This window comes from Lampetra fluviatilis, chromosome 47 (assembly GCF_964198595.1).
Source record: "Lampetra fluviatilis chromosome 47, kcLamFluv1.1, whole genome shotgun sequence".
NCBI classification, from domain to species: Eukaryota; Metazoa; Chordata; class Hyperoartia; order Petromyzontiformes; family Petromyzontidae; genus Lampetra; species Lampetra fluviatilis.
Window position 1 is genome coordinate 6,964,875 of NC_136321.1, and position 15,628 is coordinate 6,980,502.

At 49.7% G+C, this 15,628-nt stretch overlaps 1 protein-coding gene across 2 annotated transcripts in view; it reads left to right on the forward strand.

Moving 5' to 3' along the window:
• Positions 1–15,628, forward strand: part of LOC144947911 (rho guanine nucleotide exchange factor TIAM1-like) — a 103,975-nt gene that overhangs the window by 65,112 nt on the left and 23,235 nt on the right. The window lies entirely within an intron of this gene.

Here is a 15,628-nt window from a genome sequence, read left to right on the forward strand (position 1 = left end):
CCAACCCGCACTGAGCATCGTGGTGAAGTATGCTCCCCCACGACCGACACGGTGTGCAAGAGGCCTTCATCCAACGGTAGATTGATGAAGGGCTGTAAGGTATTATTAAATATTGTCAAAGGCAAAGGCTGTAACGACGAGAATATTCAGCAATGGGCCAAACTGAATGTTCTGGCCAGGCTGTGACGTTGGATTGATCACCTTGTGTCAGTACTGACGTCACTCCTTTTGGCAATGAGGTTGTAGCTGCCGTATTCTCGTTGCCGCGTCGATTCACTTTGCTTGATTTGGTTGTTGTTGTCGTCGTCGCTGCGTCTCAACAACGAAATGCCTCCTCCGTCTCATTTAATTTAACGCAACCAGCACGACGTTTCCTCTTTCGAGCGGACCCGTTGGCAGCCGGTCAACGGCGAGCTGCGCGTCGCTCCTCCACCGCGGGCGTTTCTCACCGCGTTTTGAATGCAAGGTGGGAAGACATCACCGCGATTTGGTCGTCGTCGTGCCAAACATCGGCACCCCCCCCCCCCCTACTCGCCTGCGCCACATCAGCGGCGGGGGGTGTGGGGTTTGGGAGTTGCTCGCGTCGTATTTTATGATTATTTGCAACTACTACGCCAGCTACGGTGCGGTTTCAAAAGAGCCCCGTGAAAAAAATACTGGAAAAATCTATTCGTCTTGATTATTGCATTGTTTTCAAAGCTGCCCTGGAAATAGGGCGACCGATATACATTACCCTAATTAAACATGTCAATAATTACAGTGTAGGCACAGGCTCATAGGCCCCAAAGGGCAGCTGTGCTTACATCCAAAGTGTGCTCTTAACAGAAGTTGCCATTTGCCTCCTTTCCCTAACCGGTGCAATGTCAAGGATGTCTTCCTTATACCAGAACTGAAATTAAATGCAGTGTGCTTATATCCAGCTGCTAATGTGTGCTTCAGCACAGACCGGATGCGGTGGAACGCCGTGGGGGGGCGTTGACACTTGCTGTCCTGGCTTGCGCGGCGGCTGCAGTTTTTCCAACGGGTGACAATTTTCGTTTTGTGTGTTTTTTTTGCTGCTCCTACGAGACGGAACCTCGGCGGAGACGATTGTCCTCGGAACCGCGGTGGGTTTCGTTGTGACAATTCTGTTCAGCTCGTTGCCCCCCCCCTCCCACACCCCACTTACGTGAGTAGGGCAGCGAACCCAACCCACCGTCCCTTTCTCCTGCCCCGTGAGCCATCACCCGGCCTCGGGCTTGTCGTCCGCGGAACATCTGTACCCCGCCTCTCTGCCCTTACCCGCTCGTGCTCTGTTCCCCGGGGCTCTTTGTTCAATTAAAGATTAAAAAAAACGAAGAGAATCGAAACCGTCGTGACACAGCCGGGTTGTACGGCGCTGTCTTTGGGCGCGCGGCTCGGAGCGTAAGCGGATGGATGTTGTCGTGCCCGGGAGGGCGCTCTCCGCTCAGCGACCGTACTTGCAAGCAGCCCGAGCCAGAGGGGTCAAGGGGCATTGGGGCGTGCAGTCGCGGAAACCTGAGAGTTTTTGGTGTCACCTTGGGTTCTGCTGTTGTTTTGTTGGTGTGTTTTGTTGTTGTTTACTGCCAATTTTATCCAGATTGTGATATCGGTGTCGTCGTGTGATGAGAGGAAGCATCCCTTCAGATCCCTCGCAAAGCAGTGGAACCCTTCGTGTTAGAGAATGGCCCGCACGAGTGAATACACCAGAGCTACCGTTGAGATTCCTTCCAGTGACCTCTCGTCTTACACTCCAATGGAGGGGCAGTACTTTCTGCTATAGAGAGTAACGTCCATTGCACGACTGTCAAACCGGTGGCTTTTTTTGTCAGGGCTAGAATTAATCTGAATTAACCGCAGATCCAAATTTTTAACGTGATGGTTTTGTCCGTGAAATTATTGGTGACCCGGCTGAGACTCTTATGGACTCGTTACGGATAACCTCATTTTAATTACTGGTGGCTGCCTCAATTCAAAACCAAGGTATAGGAACGGTTCCAGCTGAGCACTCTGATCTCTCATCGCCACCCAGCCACCTCAGGATGCGCTGTTGTTAATGGACGTTATCGCCAGTTTGCACGCTCGCTGAATTAATTTTTTTCTGCAATTCAGCGAACCGGAGCATTGAATTCCATTAACTGAAACATTCCATTTAAAAATCGGATGTCCGATTTCTAAGTGAGACCGTCATGCGCGGCCTCGCTCACCTTTCTCGTGACAGTGTGGGAAAGCCCTCGTGATGAAACGTTCCTCTCGAAGCACGTTTGATTGCAACGCGACCGTGGCTTAATCCATGTTTGACGTTAAATGTCCGTGTCGATAGCATGTGTCTGGCGAGTCGACGCAGTATCTCTCAGTGGGAGAACTCCGTGCGGACGCGTGCGAAGCATTTGCGAGCAGCCGTGTGCGGCTTCGATGGCTCCTCGGCCTTGTTTTACGTTGGCGTACCGTGACCCTGAGAGGTCACAGCAAGAGATTGCCAACGCATCCGCTCCGCGCAGTCTCGGCCCAGTTCTTGATGATGGGCACGTAGGACTATACTGTCAACGTGTGGAAAAAAAGCTTTGAAAGCTCCGTCCCAATTCTCTGGTGTAAATAAAGATTCTGATCCCGACTCGGATGTAATTGTGCCACCCTGGTCTGCTTTCCAGAGAAGTGCGTCTGGGAAATGGGATGCAAAAAAACGACCGAGAAGAAGAAAACGTGCGCAGATGAGCGAGGCGCCATGTGTGTGAACCATGCGAGCTGAATTCAAAGCGCCTGTGATCGGCTGGGTTAGCCCCTGAAGTGGTGGCTGTGCTGTACTTACATATCTTTGGGGGCAACGTGATGTGCATTCAAATCTCGCGTTCTCCGCAGTTTCACTACGGCGCAGGGACCATCCTCACGCCAAGCCATTCCCGGGACGTTTGATTTATATTTTTGCAGATGGGAGTCGTAATTTTTAGGAAGCCGTGTTGTTTTCTGTTCCACCATTTTTTTTTCTGCCCTCATTACAGTGATGAACACCCCAAATCCTTCAGCTTGTGCCCACTCCAAATTGGTAAGAACGAGTTTTTTTTCCAATAATGACGAGTGTTATCGCAATATACCGTTAAATCGGTACGTAGGTAAGCTTTTGTAGATGTGGCATTGTGATTAATACAATCTTAACGTTTCGTTTTTCTGTCATTCCACTGCTGAATGAAGGCCTCTCCACGCTGGCTTGCTCATGAGGGTTGTTAAGAATTACTTCACAATGTCGGTCCATGTGGGTTGGTGAAAGGAGGTGGGCTGGGACCGGTTCGGGTATCACTCGCCACTCATATTAGCCATGGCCGGTATCAAACTTGAGGTTTGCCTGGTTCGTAACGCTGTGCGCTAACCACTGCACCGCGGCTCCACTCAGTTGTGAAGTTGTACACATGCGGAAAACCACAGAGACCATCGCTTCGATATGATAATGATCTCTCAGCCACGGTTGTAATAAGTCACCGTGCTTCAACAAGGTGATAAAGTCCTTTAACAACTCGTGGGCCGTAACACTGCTGTATTCACAAACACGGAGGGAAAACATAAACTTCGTTTTAGTCTGCGGGCACTTGCTCTGAAAACCAACGCCAGTTTGTGCCCCGAGGCAACCCGCACCTGTTGAACGTTAATGTTTCCGTAGCTTATTTATTTTTGTAATTTGCGCCGTGATCAACTGGAGGCAATCTGCCCGAGCCGATTTGCGTTGCTCGTGTGATAGAGTTTCTTTTTGGGTTTGATTTCTTTTTCACCCGCTGGTACATGATTTGTTTAGCGCTTGTCATTTTGGTGACCCGGGTCGCTCTTGCAAAAAATGAGACGCCACACATCCGAGTTTCCCCGTCCTGGCCAACCAAAATAAGCCTCAACTTGAAACACGTCACACGCGGCCGTCAAGCTGACGAGACCCAGCCGTGATTAAGCTGCCTCTGTCGAAGATAAATTGTCCCTTGACTGAACCGACACCCCCCCCCTCCCATTCCGCTCGCCGAAACGTTTTAGTGAACGAACGAACACGTGGGGTGCGCTTGAAGTGGACGGCGAGGGTCCCGGGCATAACTCCCCCCCCCTTCCCCCCCCCCTCCCCCCCCCGGCTCTCAATCGCTCCAGATAGCGAGTGCGCACGTCTAAACCCCGTGATGCAAAATTGTACGTTTTATTTCTCTCTCGGCTGGGTGGCTGCCCGACGGCTAGCATTTACCGTGAGACGTCTTGTGTCGGGCACCCCTACCCCCCCACCACGTATCACGAGAGCCAACGGCGCCGTTAATAGCCTTCCCTCCCCGCCAGGGCTCGCCGCTGGTGCCGCTGCTGCTGCTGCTGGGGCCTCTGCGCAGACGATCCTCTGCGGAATGCCGCTTTTCATCCCGTATCTCTTTCGCTATTTTTGTTGCCAATTTATTCCAAAATTGTCATATCGCCGTTGGGTCATCATGAGATGCAGAATCCTCTTAGAAAACCACCACTTACCATCGCTCTGAGCTCATAATGCAGTGTTCGCCTGCTGCTGCACTTGTACCCAGCCCGTTCACTGTTGCTTGAGGTTTTATGAAAGGCACCTTCCTCTATATGAGCTGTAATTATAATTACTATTACGTTTCGCGTTCCCGTGATGGTGGCTTATTTGCTCGACAATGTTCGCTTCGTCTCGCTGTTCTCCCACCGTCTCTCCGACCGCTCATTACCTCGTCCTTGTGTTTGGTACAACGTTACCCGTTGCTTTGTTTTGTTTATTCTGCTCACTTTTGATCTCTGCGTATTATTTTAGCGTGCACCTCCGATGCGTTTCCCTTCCGATGTTGCCCTATTTTCCTCGGCGCGCATCGCTCTGATGTTGTTCTTCTTGTGCGCCGACGCACCATTTATCTCCCTTGCCGTGTAACTGCGCGAATTGGGATTTTCCGTGCAACAAAATAAACGTCGAATCGAAACGTCCGCAGCAAGCGACGGACGACTCCCGAAAGGCTACGTCACCGCCCGAGTGCAGGCTTAGCCTCCTGCTACTCGGCTCCCTCGCCAATATTAATTCTTCTGCCATCATGTTCATGAATCTGGGCCACCTCTCCTGCCGTCGTCTTTGTTATCCCGGTGTGATCTGGGACTGTTTTGTTGTTGTGTTTGCTGCCTTGCCCAAATCTTGATGAATCGGACTTGTATAATTAATTAATTTATTCATTCATATTACTACTTAGTGACTTGCTTCCCATTTTCTACATTTTGCACTCTGGGCGTGTTTTTTTCTGTTGTTTGCGGTTGTAACTTGCTGACCAGCCCATACTGGGCATCTGTGAACAAAGCGCTTCATAGCTCATCGGATTCCTCCTGTGGTCTAAATAAAGATTCCGATTGCGATAGTCATTCTGACACAGTCTATTCTTGGATGTGGCAATTTGTTCAGGAGCTAAATCCCAATGTCGTCTCCTGCAAGCCACGAGGGAACTGCAGGAGAGAGAGTTCGTGGTAGCTTTGCGATTCCTCCGTTGAAGTGGTGCAGGCTAGAGTGGAGTACTATATGGTTCACATTTGGGGTTGAATGGCCACAACAGGTGGGCTTGTGGCCCCACCCCTTAATGTGTTTTCGTGTATCTAATAATGTTCTCCAAGCGAAATGGACGTGTGTTTTTAATACGAACAAGTCTTACGTTATTAATGTCATTTAGCAGCAACTGCAAAAAAGGCGAAACCAAAAAGAAAACAAGCCTGGGCTGAGAATGACAACGGTCTCTCAAAGCCTCCTCATGACCACTAAGCTACCCAGCCCTCCTGACCAATAATACAAAAAGACACAGGGCTTGCGTTGTGATCCCCGATTAATATTTTGAGCGGAACAGCGGGGGGGGAGGGGTGGGGGAGAGCGAGATAACAATAAATGTGGCCAAATCGTAATCTCTCTCTTTGTTGGCAGCACAAAAAGCCATTGACCTGAAGGTGATGAGCTCCGTATTAATTAGCATTGTAAATAGCCTCATGAATATTAACGCTTGCCCTCGACTCAGCCGCTGATTTATGATTGCCCCTGGAAACATTTAATTTCCTAAAGGCGAGATACATTCGGAAATGCATAAATAGATCAATAATGCTGTAGCGATCAATGATTGTTTTATTATTCCAGACAGGATTATTATGAAAATGAATATGAAGACTTGCGATATGTAGTGGTTTAGCCTTCGTAAATCGTCAACTGAGCACCTTCATTAGAAATGTAATTTTAGTGTATTACTGCAGCACATAATCCAATGCACTACCACCAACAGCAAGGCTGTTTTCCAAAGAACAAATTAACCTCGCAATATAATGCGAAATGTAATTTATCTTCGCAAGAAAGCATATTTCATTAGGGCGCTGCGTTGGGCTGTTTGCCCCAATATCTTTTCACACGGTGTTCAAATGGAACCGGAATAACTTGGAGCATTTAGAGAACATCCCCTTGCAGCCGTGGGAATATATCACTGAAACGGTACGCGAGATCACATTTGGGTTTAGGGACCAACTTGCTGCCCAGCGGGTTTTTGCCTTTCGCATATAATTAGCTATCTATAAACTCCCTCCTTACCATAATAGAGCGGTGTTTTGGGGGGTAAGGTCACGTAGATGTAAATGTGTCGTTAAACCCTCCACCACTCGACACAGCCAATTAGTAATGGGTTGTCGCGTAAACAAAACTGTTACTCGTTCAGCACTAACCGGTGTGTTGGAGAGTAAACCCACAGCATTTACAATTCGAGTACTGTGACATTTCGCCGTTAATTACAACCAGCCTCATCAGGCGACAGCCATAATTGTGGAGAAATCCCCCTGTTTAATGGATAATATTTGTCGCGAAAGCCTACGTGTTAAATCTTTCTTTGCCGACATTAGCCACGACGCCAACATGGCGTTGTTTGTTTTAAAGCAACATTTGTATAAAAAAAAAGTGACAATGTGGATGCTGCCATGGCAATATGGATACTGAGCATTGGCACATAGCCAGTTAATTTCTCCCAGCGTGACAGTTGAGAGGCAAATGTGCACGTTTCTTAAATTCCACCCTTCCTTGTCCACCCAACGAACAGCAATGGGGCGTACCACAGTTGGTTAATCGGCAAGGTCAAGTGTGATGGACTAAAGTGCGGATGATCCCATCTCTTCAAGGATGTCTGACCATCTTCTTGGTTCTTTCGGTAAAGTCACGTAGAATGGAAATAATAAAATAATAAAAATAAAACATCATAAAATAATTCTCACGACGTTTCGGCCACAACGCAAGCAGCCTTCCTCAGGTGAAGAACAGGTCTGTCGAGAAGACAGAGTCTGAACAGGTCTGTCGAGAAGACAGAGTCTGAATGAATTCTTCTCGACAGACCTGTTCTTCACCTGAGAACGGCTGCTTGCGTTGTGGCCAAAACGTCGTGAGAATTATTTTATGATGTTTTATTTTTGTTATTTTATTATTTCCATTTTACGTGATTTTACCGAAAGAACCAAGAAGATGAATCCCTGCAGTGGAAGGATAGGCCAAAATACCCTCTTAGAGGGGCTCTGAGTGACCTTCCACCAGCAGTGGAATGAGCAAGCACCATGGCGCTCCCTGCACATTTCCCTTGACCTTTCGTAAGGCGTGCTAAATGCGTGCGCCTTCCCCGTCGTGTGATGGCTCTCACCGTCTTAGCCGTGGCTGGGTGCGCGTGAAGCCGCTCGCCGCCGATGCGGACCGGTTCTGAACGCAATTGTTGGCGGAGGGCGGGGTGGGGGGCTTCTCTCGAAGGAGCCGCACCCTTGCACGCAGGTCGTGACGAGTCGCTCCAGCCCAGGGGCAGGCAACGTGGTGGCGTCGCTCTTTTTTACAGAAGCCCTCGACGGCACTCGGTGACTCGCGTGGGCAAATGCGGTCACGAGCAGACGCTTCTCAGGCTTTCCCCGATTGACGCGGCCGTCTGCTAAAAACAAGGGTTTCCCGCAAATTTGTGGGTGTGGGATGCGGTAAAAGTGAAACATTTTCGCAGCTCCATTGGAACCTCATTTGCCAGTAAAAATATGATCATTGGTTTTTTACCCTTCTATCTGGCAACAAAACTGACACCTTTTTTTTACAAGAAGTCATGTTTGCATAGACCACAATACCTGCAGTCATAATGCAAACAAAAAACATAACTCTGATAATGTGCACTGTCCTTGAAGTTGATTGGACCAATCATTTTCGCAGATAAAATGTGTTCAGTTTTTGTTGTCCTTGCACCTCCGATGAGCACGGTTTGCTACGTGCGATGCGAAATAAGTTCTGCATACATACATACATAAAATGGGAAATTATTTGCGTTTGGTCAACTTTTGGGCAAATCGTCATCCGACAGCCGTTGCTTGTTGGGCAAAAATAATAGAAAGCGTGAAAAAAAATGGCTTCCCGTCGATTTGTCAAAAAATAAATTCTTGAATCATAAAATGATGACTTGGGGGCCTGCGCAGATTGATGGCTACATAATGCGAAACAAAAAGAGACTGCTTTTCTATTTCTCTAAACATGTTCCGTTTTCCTGAATGGCAAGTAATGGCTTCTGACCTCAGCCGGTGCGCGTGCACGCACTGGCGTGGTGGCCTCCTATATGGTTCAATGCCGGTCACAAAGGTTAATTAACGAAGGGATAACAAACACGTTTTGTGATGCATGAAGTGAAGACCTGTCTGTGAGCGTGCATTCAAACGCCCTTCGTGTCGCATTCAACAATGCGCATGCAAATTGCTGCAAATGCCAGCGTGCTGCAGTGCATGTGACCTCGATTGAGCCTCACACAAAGTATTTTATCGGGGTGAGGAGCATTTGGCCTTCGTTCCATTCAATTGTACTATTTGTCAAACATTTTCCCTCGGTGGCCCTCATTGTGTTCTTTGGCCCGTCGTGTACAGAGTGTTGGGGGGGGGGGGGGGGCGATGTAAATGATCTTGGAAGATATTTTTCACGAGTTTATTTATAACGCGGCGCTCTGCAACCACAGCTTCAGACCTGACGCTGACACTTGTCTCGGATACTTGCTCAGGTGTCATACGAGATGTTGACCGGCGGTTCAGTATCTCCAGTGTTAAAACGTTTGCTTAGGGTCTTTCTATCCATATTTGGAATGGGTCATTTGTTTCCACCCGGTCATATTGTCATCAGCCTTTGACATCCTGACCTTTGTGGTGTACTCCTCTCCCGCATTGTCCCATTTCTCACACATGGCTTCTTCCCAGAGCCACAGACTGCTCAAATAGAACCCCCATCATCGCCTTAACAATGGATTTATCATAATCATTATCATGGGCACCATGGCCTTTCCACCACTGGATGAAGGCTTCGCCACGCCGTCGCCATCCCTCACAGTCCTGCAGTGTCACGTCTCGCTCCTGGACGTGAGGTGATCTCATCGCTCTGCCTCTTGCAGCGGTGCCGCGTGCATCCTCTCCCCTCGCTGTCATTCCATCACCAGTCTCGTCCATCGGCCATCATCCCTTCTCGTGGCGACTTCTGCACGCGGTCGGTACGATGTGTCCCATGTAATGTTTTCCTCGCTGTCGCATCATACGGCGTTATAAGGTCGGCGGCTCGCGATGTCCTCCTCTCCCCGAATGCGGCATTAGCGTAGGGCTTCTGGGAGCCGCGAGCAGCGAACTATTTATCAGGTGTAATTTTTTATAAGCTATTGTCGTCGTGTCGCGTGCACGCGGCCTTCCGAAGGCCATGGACATGGAGGTGTTTACGCGAGGTGGAGGTGTGCCACCGAGGCCTCGCTGTCGCGAGGGCTGCAGCTACATTCGCCGTCTGACGGCCGTGGCCGTGGGTGCGATGTAGCCGGCGTGACCTTGACCCTGGCTGACTGCTTAATTTGTCTTTGCGCTGTGTTTTTACCAAACACGTCAACACTGTAATCGCTTTGGGCTTATCCCTCCATTTTGCGAGTAATGGATTATTTCCAACTTATGTTGCATCGTGCTAATTTACTTGCATCAACACTTGTCTTGCTTTTGTCTTATGCCTCAATTTTGCAAGTTATGGACTTTTCCCAACATATATTGTTTGCAACATTTTACTGATATTATTTTAGTTCAGTCGATGACACCAACTAAAAATTGTACATTGGAAGGAAAATACCATGTTAAGTTTTTACTTAACGTTAACGCTTCAGTCTAATAGAACCTGGCTTAATTTATAATATGCAATTTATAATAATTTACACTCCTTTGTCAATCCACTGTTGACGTCTGCCTCTCTATGCCGTATCAGCCATGATGGTTTTGTTTGACCATATTTCGCCACGCTGGTTAGTGTGGGTTCGCGAAGTGGTATGAGAGGCCCAGAACTGGTTAGGACATTACCTGCCACTGACGTTTGTTGTGGCCAAGATTCAAACTCTGGCTGCCAGGTTCACGGCGCAGTGCATGAACGCCGCACGACTGTTTTATCCCGGTCATATTAACTGGTCAGAAATTGCTTTTACTGCACAGACACCACGCAAATCTTATTACATTTTCCACAACCGAGCATTTATGGATTTGGCAGCAGAGCCCTGAGGGATAATGGTATCTTAAATAGTGCGAAAGATGCACACGTTACTCGCCAAATGTAACTTGCGTGCACCTAAAGCAATTACATCTGGCACGCAATCGAATTCTGCCGAGCAGATGCGATTGGAAATAAGTTTATGTACTTAAGCAGAGTGACCAGGCGGCACGGAGCGCTCGCGAGCCCCCCACAAATTTAGATAAAGTGCGCCTGAGTGTTTCCCCTGCCAGGCAGCCTTGTGCCAGTGCCACCGGCCGCCACTGCCGACGGAGCCGTCCGTTTTGCTTCCGCCCGACCATTACGAGTCCACTTTGTACGTCGGCAAGGAGAGTTTGGAATTTGTGCCAGTTCGGGTGTGGCGTCCGCCGTGATGAAGCGAAGCGGACTTGAGGGGGGGGAGGGCCTTACAAGGTGACCGAGAAGACGAGAGTTTTCCGGGTTATTTAATTCTTGAATCTCCACGGGGATATTATTTTCCAGTTTTGATGGAGCATGGGTAGAACCCGTGGCTGTACTTTCATTGCCTCCAGTATACGTAACGGTTCGTTTTGGGGCAATACATTTTCAGTGGCATGTTTGGCAGTGTGTTGCGATTTCACAGAATGCACGTTCCTAAAGTGCTGTTGATAAATGCAGCATTGTTCGGCATTTCGAGTTATATCATATGTAAATTGTGTGCTGTTGAGAAATCCAGTAAAATGCACTGTTTTTCAGTCGCATATATTATTCAAGTGGCATTAACGAATAGTTTAACATTAAAGAAAACATCAGAAATTAAAGAAAACATCAGATTGACCTTGAATGCTTTATCATTAAAATATTTAATTAAATCCTTTTATATATTTGTATATTTGGATGCCGAGTGTACATATGAGGAGTTAATACACCTGAGTTGACCGATACGTAAATCTTCATTTCCTGTTGTCGAGAGAAAGGAAAAAAATGACCACGTTCTTACCCTCACTCAATCAAAAGCAATCGATGAAGCGGTGTCATTTTAACTTAGCATAAACATGCGTGTGCGCCTGTATGCGTGTGCGCGCGCATGTGCGCCACACTTGTTTGCGCGCGCGAGCACCGATCCAGGCACGCGATGTCTCTGGTGCTCGTTGTGCTGAGATGGGGGGGGGAGCGCGGCGGCTGGGAATGGGGCGGGGGGGGGGGCGAGTAGCCCGGTCGACCTCCACTTCATTTAATTTGGGTGCCGGTAACGGAGGTCTCCCGTGTGCCACCGAGCACGGGGCTGCCAGATTGGCTGCGCGTCACCGCCGCATCCGGTCTCGGCAGCGCACCGGGGCTGGTCTCGGCCGGTGCGCGCCGCGATGCTTGTTTATTTATTTGGCGGCGATCACCGTCCGCTGCGTCCGGGAAACTTCGACGTCCCCTCCCGCGGTCGCCGCGGCCGGCCGTTCGCGAAATGCCGGCGTTCGGCAGAGACAAGCAGAAAGCGAAGTCGGGAAGGCAGGATCGACGGCTGCAGTCGGCTCGTTGCGACTCCCTGCAGCAGCTGCTGTGCCTGGTGAGGAGCCGCACGGAGCTACTCGGCGTGGGTAAATTGTGTTGCGGGAAAATATTGGACGAAGCGCGAATGAAGGGGAAATGTAATTGATGACAAGTTCATTATTAGCAAAATATTGGAGACACGGGTCTTAATTGACAAATGCGAGGGTGTTGCGTTTGCGGTTTTTGAAAGATTTGTTGATTGTATTGTGGGTAATGAGGTGTGACGGTGGTGGTGGGGGGGGTAGCGTGTGTCGCCGCTGCATCACGATGAGGGATCGCAGCGATAAGCGCACGCCGCCGCATTGTTAGCACGCTGCCACCGAAGAGACGGTGTGCCTGTGACGGCTTCCAGTCCTGATCACAGTGACCTTCACGAGTCCTTTGTGGTCACGCATTAAATATCAGCTGTCGGGCGTCGGACAGCAATGTTATTTTCCAGCACGGCGGGGTGAGTTTCAAATCATTGATTATCTCCTCCTCATCTCGATACTGCATGCTTCGTGCTTCGCAATTGTACTCGGAACAGGTGGCTTCCGTTAAAAATCCATAATCGGGCATATGTGCGGATATTTTTTGTTGTTGCACTCCTGATGCCGCCGCCTTGGGCGTGATGTGTCGTGCGCTGGACTCCGCGATCCAGAGGTCACCGGTTCGATTCCGCAAGTTCCTTGCCACCTCCCCTCTCCCACAGCCTCTGTCTACCCAGCGGTGTGAATGGGTTCACCGCAGTTAGCAGGCCCGCACGTGCCGCGCGGTGGGGTAAAGTGTGAGTCCTCTCAGTAGACCTCTAAATAAACTCCTTAAAAAAAGTTTTTTTTTTTAAACAACGGTTTTATTTACAACTTCGTTTAACTCACCCTCGAGAAGTACGCCAATGATGCGGCGCCTGCTCCCACATCAACGCTTACTTGAAATAATTGGTTATTTTATAGATTAATCTTCAATGTACTACTCGTTCACACGGAGCGGGAGCGCCTGAGACACGATGCGCCTGCTTTTTGTGCGAGGCGATTCCACGGTTTAGGGACCGCGGCGTTTTTGAGCTACACAAAAATATATAATTAATAAGGCGTCCATACTAAAATGTTAATTGCTTGAAAGAAGCCAATTAATTGATTAATTCATGCCGATTTTGATACAGGCATGCATTGTCACCGGATCTGCGTACGTGTGCAACATTTCAAATTGATTGGACAACAGGAAGTAGAATAAATTTAGATTACAAGATTTGACCATGACAAACAGATTATATTAAATAAAACCGTTCAAAAATGGGGCTGTAGAGCTTCCTGTAGTGGAGGCCCTTCCTCCAGCAGTAGTGTAAGCCAAGCCATTGCGGGGGCTGCACCCTTTACCTTTTGCGACCGCTGGGCAAAGCATTTGCCGTGCGGTGCTCTCGGTGCGAATTGCGCGTGCGAGTGCGCACTGTGTGTGTGTGTGTGTACGGCCCATCGCCTGCACGTGACTTACGGGGCTGCTGTTGTTTTTTTTCGCGTCGGCCGACATCTCTCCCTCTCGTTGTGCCTCGTGTTTCGCGACGGGGGGGGGGCACGCGTGCAGGGAATCCTCTTGAGCAGCGGTCCGGCCGCTTCAAAGTTAATTGACGGCCCGCTGCGCGCACCGCTGTTTCTTAAAGCTTCGCGTTTTAATGAGGGGAAGAGAAGCACTTTATTTGCCGTGTCCGTTTCTGCACCTGCTGCCTAGCCCGGCTGCAAGACCGTGTGCCGCTGCTGCTGCCGTTGCTGCTGCTCGCGCAAGGGGGACTTGCGCCATTAACACACGTGGCGCAGAGATCGCAAACGGGTTTTGATTCCTTACCCGTACCCGGCCGCACCAGGATCGCAAATGGGTACCCGTACCCGTACCCGGCCGGGTACAGGTACCCGTTCCCTACCCGTACTCTACCCGAAATGAGTGACAAACGGTTGCTCACCAGTGACTCACGGCCTACTCGTACCCGTACCCGGCCGTTTGCGACCTCTGACGTGGCGGCTCACTTGTTGCCCTGCGAGGCAACGTACATTCGGAAAACCTTTAGACCGGAGAGCTTTTGTCGGCTTTAAAATAAAAATGTAATTGTCAGGTGGCATGTGCTTCGCTGGGATAATTGGAAATCCAAAGACAATTTACGTGCCGTTCTACTGCTCCAGTGCCTGTGCAGTGGTGCGAAGGGTGAACCGTGGTGAAATTGTTTTTTTTTGTGTTTCGCACTGAGAATTCACTTGGAAATGTCTCTTGCGGGTGATTGCAGTGGACGGCCATTACACGAGGGATGGGGTGGGGAGCTTTTCCACTGGCTGAGCGCGTGGCCTGCGATGCCCCCGATTTAGTGTCCCCACCACAGTGTGCCTTGCGATGCTGAGCCATGATGGTACACGCTGCGCTTGCCTTCCAGAGCCGCGGCCGTTTGCTCATTTATTTTGGGGGAATCCCAGCGGCTGTGACTTGGTGATTGCGTTTTGAGGCCGAGCTCGGCGTATCGCACGCCTTGAGGGTGCAGCTGTTCCCGCCGTGACTTTGAGAAGGGAAAATATGAGGAGATGGAAGTGAATTAAATTCGGTTTACGCGTTTAACGCCTAGGCTTGTGTGAGCGGCAGTAAAACGATTTTTCTGACGGTATGTTGTTTATGTGTGTTTATGTGTTATCTACTTCAACTCGCACGCATTTATTTTGCTTCGAGATTTTAAACTACATCAGTCATGCCCGCCGATGTGTTTTCAGGGTGTGAGCACTTGTTGTTTAGTTCCTGAAGAGGCTCCTTGCACGTGGAGCGAAACGTCGGACATCGTGCCGTACAACCCGCAAACACATTGGAGAGCTTATGCAGGACAACCTCCATGGTTATATTAGTGTTCCTATCCTTACATACGTTGACCTGAGTGTGGAGTCTAACTTCATGTTGGTTAGCAATGTAAACGTTTTGACTTTTGTCATAATTGTCAAATAATTTGAATAAAGGATATGTCAGTCCACTGCTGGATGAAGGCGTCCCCATGTCGCGTTGGTAATGACGGTTGTTTGACCGTACTTGACCACGCTGGTTAGTGTAGGTTAGTCAAATATCCGTACAGATAACACATTCCTGCGGAGGGAGCTGGTAGGAACGTTGGATTGCTCGGTCAATGGCCAGGGTCAACGGCGGCGTGGTGTATTCCGCAAATATGCCCGACTGTGAGGGCGGGCACAAGCCGGCGTGAGTAGGTTAGACGTTTAAGGGCACCACGGGGTGACCAGCCCCTCCCCACCCATCCCCACCCCTCCCCATCCAGCCCCTCCCCCACCCTCCACTCCCCACCTAGCCCCTCCCCACCCAGCCCCTCCCCACCCTCCGCACCCAGCCACCTCCCCTCTCCACCCAGCCCCACTCCTGCCATTTTTGGATGCAGGACGGACGGACACAATAATCCCCTGTGGGCTGGTGTAACTAGGAGGTTCCTACCAGTATAACTCTCCACTGATGTTAGCCACAGCCGGGAAATGCAACTTAGGCTGCCGTGTTCACATCACAGTGGACTAACCACTGCACCACTGCTGCCCCCTCCATATGATCATTGCCATCATCGGCCATGATCTATCCGCTGCTGGAATAAGGCCTCCCGAT